The sequence below is a fragment of the Phacochoerus africanus genome, chromosome 13 (assembly GCF_016906955.1).
Source record: "Phacochoerus africanus isolate WHEZ1 chromosome 13, ROS_Pafr_v1, whole genome shotgun sequence".
Lineage (NCBI taxonomy): Eukaryota > Metazoa > Chordata > Mammalia > Artiodactyla > Suidae > Phacochoerus > Phacochoerus africanus.
In genome coordinates this window covers 38,664,005-38,678,777 of record NC_062556.1, presented here as the reverse complement: position 1 = coordinate 38,678,777, position 14,773 = coordinate 38,664,005, and the positions used below count along the sequence as shown (strand labels likewise).

Here is a 14,773-nt window from a genome sequence, read left to right as displayed (position 1 = left end):
GTATGTAGGTGTACATTCCTGTGAATGTGTATATATGTGTGTAGGCATGAAACTGCCCTTACTAAAATTGATTAAATGCGTTCGATCAATTTAGCAGTTTATGTAAGAGCTGGGTGTTTCCCTTAGTCAGCATTATAAATGTGAATTATCATTTGTTATTAAGTTTGCCTTGGTGATAGAATTCTGGATCTCATGTTATAGTATCTATGGAAATATTGTGATGTAGAGAGACCCTCTTCCTGTGGTCATGGGGGAATGGCACTATTTAAAAAAACAAGACATCAAAACCCTATATAACACAAGTATAAAGTTTATCTGTATCTGAATAGGAAGAAAGTTTTTCAGTAGTCATAATTTCTGAGTGTCTGAACAATGGAATCAAGGCATTGCTATACTGAACTTATGTGTGCCCAACTGCTGGAAAGGGAGTTGTTCATGCTGTGTGGTTTCCCCACTGGGCATGATCAGGAGGTGAGGGTGTGTTAGGAGATGCAAACTGGCTGTGTCCCCTTCTGTCTCATTCTCCAAATGCCTCACACAGGGTAGCTTGGGTCTACCTGTTTTTTTGCTTGGAGCCAAAGCTCTCATAGGGTGACATCACCATGTTTCATTTCTCTATTTTCTTTATACCATAGGTTATTTACAAGAAAAGATTATTGAGAGGTGTCTCTTTAAAATACCTTTAATAAATTGCCTTATTTTTTTCTTTTCCTTCTTTAACCACACTTAATGTGTTTAATGAATTTATGGGACAAATATGCATTTGCCAAACTGAGAAGAATTTCACCACATTACCTGATTATACATATAGTCATCCTACTACATATCCCACGGGGAAGTTGGTTCCCAGAACCCCTCCAGATACTGAAATCCATGGATGTTCAAGTTCCTTATATAAAATGATGTAGTATTTGCATATAACCTATGCACACTCTTTTAGACTGTAAATCATCTCTTTAACATCTAATACAAATATAAACAGTTGCAGGTACCCAGCAAATTCAAATTTGATTTTTTGAATTTTCTGGATTTTTTCTTTTGAATATTTTCTATTTATGGTTTTTGTAGAAAATGTAGAACCTGCAAATGTAGTAGGCTGATTCTACATGCTTGAGATGTAAATTATATATGCCATTGATTATTTACTCTAGCATCTAGTGAAATGAAAGAATAATGTGTCAGTGATTTTTACAGTCTAGTGTACAGTTGATACAAAGTGATTTAATCCTTTTCCTCAATAACATCATTATTTTAAGAAGTATGTAGAAATGGCATAAAAGGAGTAAATTTTTTAAAAGTTAATAAAAATAATTTATTCTGGTCAATGCTCAAGTATGATTATCTTTTTTATAGGTTTCTCCTAAATTGAACGTTACATTTTATGACTCTTTATTTGACTTTCTATACATGTAAAATAATCTGAAAGTTATAAATGTTTCCCATATAATGACAACTATGTTAATCACCCTTTTTATTAGTAAGGATTCTCTAGAGAAATAGAATCAATAGGTTAAATGTATTAAAAAGTTAATATAAATATAAAATGCATACATAAAGAGGCTTATTTTAAGAAACAGATTCCCATGTTTCTAGGGACTGGAAAATCTGACATTCATAGGGCAAGAGGATTGAGTTTCATCCACAGTAGCTAGGCTAGCCTCCTTTACTTAAACTGACGATGATTAGCCACATGTATAAAATACTTTCACGACAACACTTAGATTATAATTTGATTACATGATTGGGTGCCATGGTTTAACCAGGTTGATACATAAAATTAACCATTACACTTTTCATTGGTAAAATATGATGGTCAACCTAATTTAATTCCATACCTGGTGTTGTTAATGGAGATATTGCTCAGTGATAGCATCTTATTTAAAGCAGGTAAAAATGATATCATGTAAGATGATGATTAGTTTAAACCCACCAAAATCTGTCACATCACCTCATTTCAATGTTTCCCATCTGCTATTTTCTACAGATTTCTCAGTGGTTCTAAATTCATTGAACTTAGAGGTTCAAGCCTTTAAAATACTGACAAATATTGCAGGTAAAACTGGAAGGACGTGTATATTCTAAACCTATCAGTTTACAGATTCTAATTCTCTGGTTCAGGTTGGTGCACGAGCACTTTTTCCTTAGTTCTTTCTTTGTTTTATCTGCAGTGGAGTACATACTCTGTAGTGGGTTGAATGGTGATTCCCCCAAATTCACCTCCACTTAGAACCTCAGAATGTGATCTTATTTGTAAATAGTTTCTTGGCAGATATAATTAGTTAATATAAGGTCATATTGGATTAGGGTGGTCCCTAGGTAACAATGACTGATATCATAAAAGAGGAGAGAGATGGAGCTCACATGAAGACCACACACCGGGAAAGTAACCATAAAAAGATGGTGGCAGAGGTCAGAGTTATGCTGCCAGAAGCCCAGGAACATGAGAAACCATCACAATGTGAAAGGTGACAGGAAAAATTCTTCCCTAATGTCCTCAGAGTGAGTATAGCCTTACAGACTCTTCCGTTTTTGGCTTCTAGCCTCCAGAACTGAAAAAATAAATTTCTGTTGTTATAAGCCACCTAGTTTGTAGTAATTCAGGATGACAGCCCTAAGAAACAATTACACTTTGGTTAAAATCAGACATTGGAGCTTCCTCTACTTAGACTGCTTTTGAAAAGAATAATGAAGCTCCCACAGAGAAGGTTTAAATGTCTTAGGCTAAATCTATGAGGTTCTTAGGACTCTCTATATAAAGGGAATGCCCCATTTGGGCACCTCTCTTCAGAGTTTGCATGGATTACACTGCCATTTATACTTGCAAGGAGGAAGAGATTCTTCTTCAATGGGATGTGTGTAAAATACTACATTAGTTGAACTGAAATGAATCCTTTGAATCTGGTCAAACGTACTTTCCAAAACCAATTTATTTTTCCTAAGAGAATTGCTGACCCAATCTGTTGTGTGTAGTGTGCAATAAGTTACTTCCATTAGAGCAAGAAGAAGCTGCCAAGACTGTTAAAGGCATGGCCTTTCAAGGTGCATTTCTCCATTTTAGATCTTGATGCAACAAAGACTCATTAAGCCCATATAATCAAATAAAAACAATAACCCAGATAATTAAGAACAAAGTCATGACCTTTAATGATCCCTTAGCTTATCCCTGATACAAAATGAATTTTAATTACCATTAGCAGTCTGTGTATATCTAACCTATTATGCACTTATAATTAACCCAAAGGGAATCCTCATTTCCTTTCGTGCATGAGGGGCCCTTTTGGGAGTGGGTGTTAATTACTCTTACACAGAAACAAAAGCACTTTAAGTTCTCAAGGTATTTTCTGACAAGTGTCAGCATAAATGTATGTAAAATTTTATTTGTATCCTGGGTGGCTTCTAATATAAAATTATCCTTGAGAGCTTTTAGGAAAACTTTAAACTTTAGTTGCCATGTAAAGAAAGCTTAATAACTAATGTCCTGATTACATTTGGGCAGCAGAAGTTACATTTAATTTACATGAATTAGAACTGGCAGTTTGATATGTGGTTAAGATCAAATTTAATTTTCTACTAAAATTACTGAATTTGTAAAACCAACACTACAAGTTACTGTGTTTATATGTGCCTACTATTTGTTTTTTAGTAATTCCTTCATAAACATGTCTGTATAGAGTTTTTTTTTTTTTTTTGAAATTTAGTGTCTTGCTCAGTTTTACTCTATTATTGCTCGGTTCAGTTTTATTTAAAAAGATATTCAGCAATCCTTCCTTCATATTCTAAATTTTGAGTTTCATATTGAAAATCGTAACAATGAATTTTAGAGGAAGCAGGGAAAAAAATAGTGAATGTGAAACTTGTAGTGCTTAGAATATCTGTGTACCTGTGTATCAGCTATCTGTTACCATATAAAAATAACACAACCAAAAAACCCTCTAATACAGCTGATTTAATGCAATACCCATTTGTTTAGCTTAATATGTTCTGGGTCAGGAATTCCCATTATGGCTCAGTGAGTTACGAACCCAACTAGTATCCATGAGGATGCAGGTTTGATCCCTGGCCTAGTGCAGTGGGTTAAGGATCTGGCATTACTGTGAGCTGTGGTGTAGGTCACAGATGTGGCTCAGATCTAGTGTTTCTATGGCATGGGCTGGCAACTGCAGTTCTGATTCTACCCGATCCCTAGTCTGGAAACTTCCATATGCCGCAGCTGCAGCACTAAAGAGCAAAAAAAAAAAAAAAAGCTGTTAATCAGCAACTTGGGCTGAGCTCAGCTGGGAGAGTCTTCTATGTGTGGCTCTGTGATTGTATTCCGCAGCCAGCGAGTAACATGGTGGATTGACAAGGAATGACTAGTCTAAGACAGCTTCACTCGTATCTCTGGTTGTTAGTTCCCTGTTGGCTGAGGTGAAAGGACAAGAAGGCCACATATCTCGTGTCATCCCACAGACTAACTTAGGCTTGTTCTTATGGTATCTTTTCAGAGTTTCCATGATGAGAGTGGCTGTGGGAAAGGTCTCCTCGGTCCTGAGCTCAGAACTGGCATAATTCCACTTATTCTACATCCTGTTGCTCAAAGCAAATTACAAAGCTTACCAAAATACAAGGCATAAATAAATAGACTCTATCTCTTTACAGGAGAAACAGCAAATTAGTCACAATTCAAAAAATGTGATTATAAGATAGATTAAAGAATCATGGTCATTTTTGTAGTCTATTACAGAATGCTTGTCAAAACATGAATTTTTTAAAGCTCTACATTAAGATTCTGATTTGGCTGGTGTAAAACCATTTCAGTAATATTTCTACAGCAGGAAAAGTGAATAGTGAGTCTCAAAAAATTTGGATAAGTCACAATTTCAAGTATAAATTTCCCACCAATAAAATGATGACTTAGAGTTGATAATTGCCCAATTGATTCTGAGATTCTTGTCATCTAAACTTAGTTATCTAGGAAAGCATTTCACATTTAATCCAGTGTTATTAAATATTGTATTACACACAAATTTTTAAAATTATTTCCTCATTTACCTAGAATAATTTGTATTCATTATTTAAAAAAATATATTAAGTCCAGTCAATAGTTTTATAGTTATAAAATCAATGGATCAATTCTAAAAAAAATAGGGTCTTTGTTTATAAAATTTCAAAGCAATAGATCTTTTTGTAATGTATTGTTTTTATTGAAATAGAGTTGATTTACAGTATTGTATTAATTTCTGCTGTATAGCAAAGTGACTTAGTTATATATACATTCTTTTTTGTATTCTTTTCCATTATGGTTTATCCCAGGATACAGTACATAGTTCCCTATGTTATACAGTAGGGTCTTGATCCATTCCATAAGTAATAGTTTGCATCTACTAACCCCAAACTCCCAATGCATCCCTTTCCCTATTCCCTCCCCCTTGGCAATCCCAAAACTGTTCTCTAGGTCTGTGAGTCTGTTTCTGTTTCATAGGTATGTTCATTTGTGACATACTTTAGGTTACACATATAAGTGATATCATATGATATTGGTCTTTCTACTTCTGATTTATTTCACTTAGATGAATATCTCTAGTTGCATCCATGTTTCTATAAATGCTATATATATACACCACATCTTTATTCATTTATCTGTTGATGAGAATTTAGATTGTTTCTATGTCTTGGCTATTGTGAATAGTGCTGCTATGAACATAGGGTGTATGTGTCTTTTAAAATTATAGTTTTTTCTGGATATATGCCTAAGAGTGGGATTGCTAAATCATATGTTAATTCTATTTTTCATTTTATGGAGAACCTCCATACTGTTTTCCATAATAGCTGCACCAAATTAATTCCCACCAATAGTGTAGGAGGGTTCACTTGTCTCCACACCCTCTCCAGTGTTTGTTATCTGTAGACTTATTAGTGATGCCCATTCTGACCAGTGTGAGACCTCATTGTAGTTTTGATTTGCATTTATGTAATAATTAGTGATGTTGAGCACCTTTCCACATGCCTACCGGCTATCTGTATGTTTTCTTTGCAGAAATATCTGTTTAGGTCTTCCAACCCATTTTTTGATTGGGTTGTTTGTTTTTTGTTGTTGTTGTTGGTTGTATGAGCTGTCTGTATATTTTGGAAGTTAAGCCCTTGTCATTCACATTGTTTGCAAATATTTTTCTCCCATTCTGTAAGTTGTCTTTTTTTAATGATTTATTATGCTGTGCAAAATTTAGTAAGTTTAATTAGGTCCCATTTGTTTATTTTTGTTTTTATTTCTATTGCTTTGGGAGACTGACCTAAGAAAACATTGCTGAAATTTATGTTGGATAATGTTTGGCCCGTGATCTCTTCTAGGACTTTGGTATCTTATATTTAAGTCTTTAAGCCATTTTTAGTTAACTTTTGTGCATGGTGTAATGGTATGTTCTAACTGTTGATTTACATGCAGATATCCAGCTTTCCCAGCACTACTTGCTGAAAATACTGTGTTTTTCCCATTTTTTAATCCTTGCCTCCTTTGTTGAAGATCAATTGGCCTTAAGTGTCTGCTTTTATTTCTGGGCTCTCTATTCTGTTTCACTGATCTGTATGTCTGTTTTTGTGTCATTACCATACAATTTTGATTACCATAGCTTTGTAATATTGTCTGAGGTATGGGAGAGTTATGCCTCCTGCTTTATTCTTTTTCCTCAGGGATGCAAAGTGATAGGTCTTTTATTGCTAGGCTCTTATGTTGTCTATATTATAAATGTTTTATATTTAAAGAATATCTTTATGCGTCTATGTTTTTAATTATCTTAAATAAGCACTATTACTTATTTCAATATCATATAAATTATATTAAATGTTATATAATACAAAAATGCATAATTTTATCATTGAGGCATGTCATAATTTTTATTTCTTTATTTTATTCAAGAAATAAAGAAGAGACATAAAAAACATGGGAGTATATTTCTTAGTAAGAAACCCTGAGAAGATTCCATGTGAACTGAATCTTATTGATGAGAATGGGATGTCAGATCAATTGTTAGAGTGTGAAGCAAATAGAAAGACAGAAAATAGAGACATAACTAATTTTTCACAAAAATGTATAGTGGTGGTCAATGCCCAATGCAAAGCAGAGAAGAGGTGAAGCTTAGTCTTTGTGCTCAGGGGCTGTGGACTCCATGCAAAGACCTTACATATTGCCATGTAAGATATCTGGAGGTGTTCAGGAGATGAGGAGTAAGTTTTTCCAAATCATTAGAAATTTCAGTTCATTCCAAGTGAATGATCCTCACCTTGGAGTTGTGTAGAAGATAATCTTCAAAATCCTGGGATGATCAGAAAAGAAAGCGTTCCTGAAAGACATGAAGATCATGGACTTTGAGAAGGTAATGTTGAGTGTCAAGGAGAAGAGTTTGTACAATTAATATGGCTGAAAAATTCTCGTTAGCAGTAAAGAGGTCAATGATGGCTTTAGTGAAGATGGCTCCTAGGTGTTGAGTGATGGTGATAAAGATATGGAGGCAGTGGAATTCATCTGAGAATTTTGGATGAAAAGGAATAAAGCATTTTTTTTTTAAATCTTACTAAGAAGGTGGTAGACACTTAAAGAGTCAATATATAATAAACTATGCATTTTCTTATTTTAAAGTTTTGCTTCCATTTTATTTAGTGGCTTTACAATTATGAGACATGGTGTTGAAAATTATACTTCTCCTGAAGAATAATCTTGACTAAATATTTTTCTAAGATGAATCTTTCATACTCCTTAGAGAGAAACATACTCCAATTCAAACCTACAGTGAATTTCATCCCATAAGTGATGGTTAATTTTGTGTGTCAAATTAGCTAGGCCACAGTAGCCAGAGATTTGCTTAAATATTATTTGAGATATAACTGTAAACGTATTTTTAGATGAGATTAACATCTACATTAGTGGACTTTGAGTAAAGTATATTATCTTCCATAATGTGGTGGGCCTAATTTTATCACTTGAAGGTCTTAATAGAAAAAGACTGACCTTCTCCAGCAAAGAGAGAATTCTGCCAGCAGACCTCCTTTGGACTCAAACTACAGCCCTTCCCTGGGTTTCTAATCTGCCACCCTCATCTGCAGATTTGGCATTTGAGAGCTTCCACAATTGAGTGAGCCGATTCCTTAAACTAAATCTCTTTCTCTGTCTCTGTCCCTCTCTTTAATTTCTCTCTCTCTATCGGTGTATATGTAATGCATATACACATGTATTTATATATATGAAATATATAACTATATTTATATTTTCACACACACACATGAACATATCCTATATTTCTATGTCTCTGGAGAACATGAGATGTGAATATCAAAAGATTGGGAATCCAATTAGGTAAAAGGCTCTGTTATGGCAAAAATAACTCCTCTTGACTTTCTAGTTTCAGATAAAGTTTATTGAATATTTATATATACAAAGATATTGAAAAGTATTAAATCATTACCTTCCAGTGATATTCGCTTTTAGTAGATGTCCCCTCCACTTCTGATTGCTTGTTTTATATATATATGTATATATATATACATATATATATATAAAAACTGTTATCCCATGACCTTTCATTCTGTCTCTATGAATAATATGCAGAAATAAAGAGTACAAGACATCAATTAATGATGAAACATTTGTATTGTCTGATCATCATTAACATGAAAGACTTTTTTAAAGTATCCTTGTAATTGAGGTAGATAACCAAGGTAATGCCAATAAGAAGTGTAGAGAAAGTAATCCTTTACCTTCTTGTATTCCTATATTGCATGTTTGGTTTTCTAGTGGCCATGTCAAAAAGCATACAGTGGTCCAAGAAACAGCACATTAGTTTTTGCACAGGAACAATTTACAATGTGTCACATGCAGAGGACCCTTTTAGTGTGTAATGAAAATTTTACTGGATAGTTTTTAAGATGAATCTGTAACAGAAATGTTTACCTCATTTTGATCACTGAATACCCAAAACCTAGAGAACTTCCTGTTCAGTGACTAAGTTATTCAGTGACCAAATGCACTCTGGATAAGAGCTTTAATTAGAATAACTGCTTAAATGACTTCTGTGTTAATCTTTACAGATTAAACACTAAAGACTTTTCAATAGTCTATAAGGATGTACATAATCTGGCCCCTGGCTCCCTCCTTGACCTTATCTCCCTGCACATCTTTATTCCTGTCTGTGTCAGCACTATAGGCCTCCCTCCTTTGATTCTTTCAAACAGGCCAAGTAAATTCTACCTGGAATGCTCTTCACGCAGATATCTTCAAACTCCTTCAGTTCTCTGAGGTTTGCTATTCAAATGTCATCTTTCTCAGTAGGCCTTGTACAGCATGTAAAATGTCAAATGACCCTGTCTTGCCTATTTATTATGTAAATCAAAATGTGTATGCTAATTACATAAACTATGTATGAATTAAGTAGTTACTATGGACAATATAGGTTGCTTTTGCATTCACTCCAGTCCAGACACTTCACGGAACACCTTCATCCTGAGCTGAAGATGAATGAGCTTGGCAAATGCCAGGATGCTCATAACCAGGGCACTCACCATCATCACATGCAATGCCACCAGTCGTCTTCATCTAGGTAGATAATTAGAAAGAGCTGAGCATTACCTTATACTTTCTTATCACCATACTTCCTAAAATTGAGGTCAGTTCTCCAAACAGTAGTGTTGAAAGATTAAACAAACTGATTCATTTAGAATTGCAGTTTTACTAATTCTATGTGGTACTCTCCTAAATACTTCAAAGAGGATTTGTAAGAGTTTTTAGCTTCTAAAATATATTGGGTTTGTCACAGGAAGGAAACTCACTAGTTGAATGCAATTCTGTAACATGTTTTTATATTTTAACATGTCTGTTTACTCAGTTTTATATTTGATTTTAAAGGCCTTCTGATTTCAACGTAATTTATTTTTTGCATACTTTGTGTGATAGAAAGACATGCTCCTTTAACTCAAAATCATTGCTTATTTGATGTCTATCCTCTTCAAGATATTTATTTGTACATATCCAATTTTTATAATTTATACCTACTCATTTGAAACTCTTTTACACAGTTCGCTGACATCGTTCTAATGCCCCATATTATTCTTTGTGAATTTGTTTTTTAATTGCCTAACAAATATGCAGCAAAATATCAAAGCTTTATTCATTCCTACCCAGCAGCAGAAGCCACTTTGATAATAAGATGAGGTTTCCTTTGTCAGTCCTATCTTTCCATCACAGACAGATAAGGATTGAATGTGATAACATATAGGGAGCACTGAGAAGATAGTTCCTGTAATAAAATAAGAGCACAAAAATTTTTTTCCCCAAACCACACTGGATTATTTTTAAATTGAAAGAAATTGTGCTAAAGGAATAAATTAATTCCTGATTTTTATGTATTGATTAGTTTATGGTTTATGTTTGTTTGTTTATTAGTTTTATTACATCCTTTATTGTGCGATATAATGGAAGGGGCACTGGGCGAGGGGTCAGAAGAGCTTTGAGCTTTATCCACCTTATTCCTTAAGGTGTGTAACCTTGAATAAGTCATCTAATAAACACAAAAAGCTTATATTCTATTAGATAGAGATAATTCTTTCCTAAAACTATATGGGGGAGTGAGGATAATCAAGTAAGTATGGTCTTTAAGATACCTTTTGATAACTGATTACCTCATTTCAATGATGTTATTAAAAATATAGCTAGAGTTCTTTTCAAAAATACATTATAACTGGCATTTTTAGTTTATTGTTTGAACCTTCTTTCTTCTGGTAGACTTGGGGAGAACTGCTCCTTCATACCATTATTCCAGACCTGTGGTAATCATGGGGCTTGGGAAAAACCGAGGGCCTGTAGTGTCAACCATAGTGTCAAGCAGCACCTTCCTGAGTATAATTTTAATCAGATGAAATTAAGAGAAGAGAGTTTTCTGAGATGTGGGTCTAGGATATACTGTCAACTATAATATCTTCTTTCTAGATGGTCAAGTGTATCCTGTCACCTGTTACATTCTGAATCAGTCGAGCTTGGTATGAAATTCTGGCATAATTTACATTAGAATGTCATTAACAAAGTGGTATAAATCCTTGTATTTTGATTATCCTATCTATTCCTCTTGTCGTGTCTGGACCATTTAGGGAAGGACTGGACAAAAAAGTGCTAGTATACCTGGCAAACCTAAGAGCTTGTTATTCTAAAAGAGTTTCAAAAAGGATATTTGTGATTACAGTATAGTATTTTGGACTTAAAGAAATTATACAAATGGGCACTGTTATTACTTTTTATCATTTCATGTTAGTTGAAAAAGATCATCAGAGCCTAGTGGTGACGTGCTACAAGTGAAACCAAGCATACCAAGAAAGGTGTTCATCTTTCTAACACTTTTTAATGTGAAAAATAGACAATTTATTGTTTTTGCCATTTTGCTAAATATTAAAAGGACCATATTCCAGTTTTCCAATGTCTAATGTTCTGAAAAAACACTTTTAATTTTGTTCTGTTACCATCTTTTTACTAATTAGAATGCCAAAATTTTAGTGGGTCACTGGTTTGGTTTCTATTCATGACACATATATACATAAATAAGAAGATTTGGATCAAAGGACTCAATAGCAGTTCTTATAGAGCCATTTTATACTTTGGAGCAAAAAATTGAGAAAAAAACGTAAGCCACAGTTTCATAATAAAATATTCCTGCCAGGTATTAATAACTATAGCTTTTGTTACACTTGACAAGAGCTATTTTTGAATTTGTTATGAATTTCAGAATCTCTAACAACAGATTATGCTGCCAACATTCATAAGGGTACTAAAAAGACTGTCAGCCTTGATGTATGCTGCATTCATTAGACACTTACACTGAGTGAAGAGTCATCAGTTAGTATAACTCTTATAGGAATGCAAGCCACTAAGGTCATTCTAAAGAGAAGGTGGATAAGAGAGAGAAAGGAAAAGAAATATACAATAAAATTTAATTAAAGCATCCTTTAAAAAAAACTATCATCTTTATTAAACTAGAGGTTTCAGATTCTCCTGACCTTTCTCCAAAAATTCCTGTCTTCTATGTTATATAGTACTATCAAAATGACATCATAGAGTCGGGACCAGGAGAATTCTCAATTTTGAATTCTTCAGGTTCACTCCTCGACATTGAAACATCAATATGCATTCATGAAAATAGCAGTTCTAAAACTGAGAGTAAGGAAAATTATTGGATCCAAACAAAATGCATATGCTGCTCTCATGATCATTTTATGAAATTTGTTTCATTTAAGTTAAGTTTCTGTTATTTTTGGTTGTATTTTCTATCAAACCAGACTCCTACCCTGCATCAATGTGCAGCCCACACAGAGCTCCAGAAGTCAACCTCTGATGCTAAAATTGGATTTAATTAAATAAAATTTTTTTTAGTGTTCTTTCTGTAACTTTGTATTTGATTCCATTTTAATCAAAACATGTTGTCAGATTATATAGTCAATTAATAAAGTTTTTGGATAGCCATGCAAAATACATGTTGACTTCTTTCTAGGCTATGTCTCTTAAAGCTAACAGCATAAACAAATTAAAATAATACTGTGGTGAAATAAGTGCATCTTGCAATGAGTAAGTAATGACATTTAGTCTATTTAAATTCAGTGACATGAGAAAAAAAACACTTAAAAGCGGATATTTTCATCAGTAAGTATAAGATTAGGATGTAATATTTTTAAAGTGAAGGAGATTAGAAGGGTTTTTTTTTTGTTTAATTTGCAGAAACCTAAAAGATGAATGCTTAAATTATATGTATTTACTACTCCTTTTTAATTGCAATACATTGATCCTTGCTACACATACAAAAATTATGAAATAAACTTCAGAATAATTTTCAGGAAAAGTCTTAATTTTAACTTCGATATGGTATACTTTACTAGGCTTTATAAAGATGCATTTGTTTACTTAAAATTAATGTCATGTTTTTGCGATGACTTTTCCTTTTGTTTTCCTCATAATAGATGCATGTAGGACTCATGTCATTAAATATTTAAATACTTCTAAACAAATTGTTATGACCCCAGCATTTTAATAAATAACTCTATAGGGACATTAAAACTAATTTTTTAAAGCACATCAATTTTTTTAATGTAGTATGTTCTTCTTTTCAATTTCTTAAGTATCTTTGTAGAATATTGATAGAAATAGTATTCTCATCAAAAGTGAAAGAAATAATGTTACACTCTCTTTGTAGGAGATTAAATTTTGCCTATTAGTAACAAATGAAAACCAGAATTACTAAAGGATTTTCTATTTTCTAAACCTGATCTATGGATTCAGTATTTTTATTTTACTTTTAATCGTAACCTTCCTCCCAGTTTGTAAGTCTGTATACTTTTTTCATTATTTTCTCATTCATGTCTGCACTTTTCATCTCTTTCTATTTACTTAACTACCTGGATCTCTATATAGAAGTTAGAACTTAGAGGTCTGAATGGAAGTTATTTATCTCTATGTGGAACCATTTTTAAAGCATAATATATATTAATCTTAATTTAGGATATAGTTTATAACTTAATTCAACTCAGTGGCTACATTATAGTTTATGTTCAACTAAATCATTAAACCACTGCAGATTTTATTCTCAGTTTTCATGTGTTCTTTAAAAAGCTTTCATTTTAATTGCAGAGAACCATATGGTTCTCTGAAAAAAGTCAGATATTACAGATATTTGTATTGTATATAGGAGGTCAAATTTTCTGTCACTTCTCCTCTCTGAGGTTTAGTCTTGTGTACATTTTCAAGATTTATAAAAAGTCGTACATATAGATATAAAGGAAATAAAGCTCACCATGTCATTGGTAAATCTTTTTTACTTTGAACAATAGATTTCAAACAACTTTTTCATCTTAGCTATTCTGCTGACTCTACACACTAAGTGGACTACCTACCTACTACTAGAATTAATTAACAAATGCCTTATGATCCACCTAAAAAAATTAATCTTAGGATACAGAGAAAAATATTTTCCTAAACAATTATTTTCTCAAAATTGTTATTATACTTTAAGGCAAATGGAATTTGATTGTTAATTTATAATGAGCATGCAAGTAGTTTTGGATTTTCTATTTATTTTTACATATCCTCAATATTTAATTAAAAAATATATTTATATATAAGCCATGAGATGTAGAAAGGGGTTCAATCATTCATTATGAGGAAACAAATTAAAATTTGAGAAAGTGAACTAAAATTCTAAGAAGGAATCCATTAATAGTCTGGAACATATCCACAATTATCTGGAAACAGCTGGTGCCCTTTCACCATCGCTTCAAGTGAAGGCCTTGGTTTTATCCCTCTCTGCCAGAAATAACATCAGCCCAAAAGCCCTGAATCCCAACAGCACAGAACTGCCAGAGGGACAGGAACATGAGAGCTGCAAAGACTATAGGATAATCTTTTAACTCTTTCATAGGTGCTTTGAATTATGCATATCATTAAGCAATTGCATCTCATCCTTGGTTAAACCATTTTTTAAAAACTACAATTAGTTATCATATTGTCACTTAGTTTTAAATAGTATTACCATTTTGCCAAAAATGCTGTAATAGCCAACCACTAATAACAGGTAGAAAGAAAAGTGAAAAACAAGGTGAATGTCTATTCCAATATGAGAATGAGTGATTGGAAAATAAAATCAATCAAATATTTGTATACTTGAAATAGAAAGTCATACTGAAATTAATTGCTAAGAATTTTTGAAAATATTTAAAGTGCTTTTCTATTTTTAATTTTTCAATGCCATTTAAAGACTGTTTTTCATTTTTTAAA

General features: G+C 32.9%; 1 protein-coding gene and 1 long non-coding RNA gene across 3 annotated transcripts in view; one reads left to right on the top strand and one right to left on the bottom strand.

The window, feature by feature from the left end:
* Nucleotides 1-14,773, top strand: part of PCDH9 (protocadherin 9) — a 941,799-nt gene that overhangs the window by 697,995 nt on the left and 229,031 nt on the right. The gene's annotated exons all lie outside the window — the stretch shown is intronic.
* LOC125113347 (uncharacterized) overlaps nt 1-14,773 on the bottom strand; it is a 75,164-nt gene that overhangs the window by 14,513 nt on the left and 45,878 nt on the right. Inside the window, exon 2 of the long non-coding RNA XR_007131419.1 lies at nt 7,257-7,316. This is a non-coding gene — a long non-coding RNA (uncharacterized LOC125113347). The remainder of the gene's footprint in view (nt 1-7,256; nt 7,317-14,773) is intronic.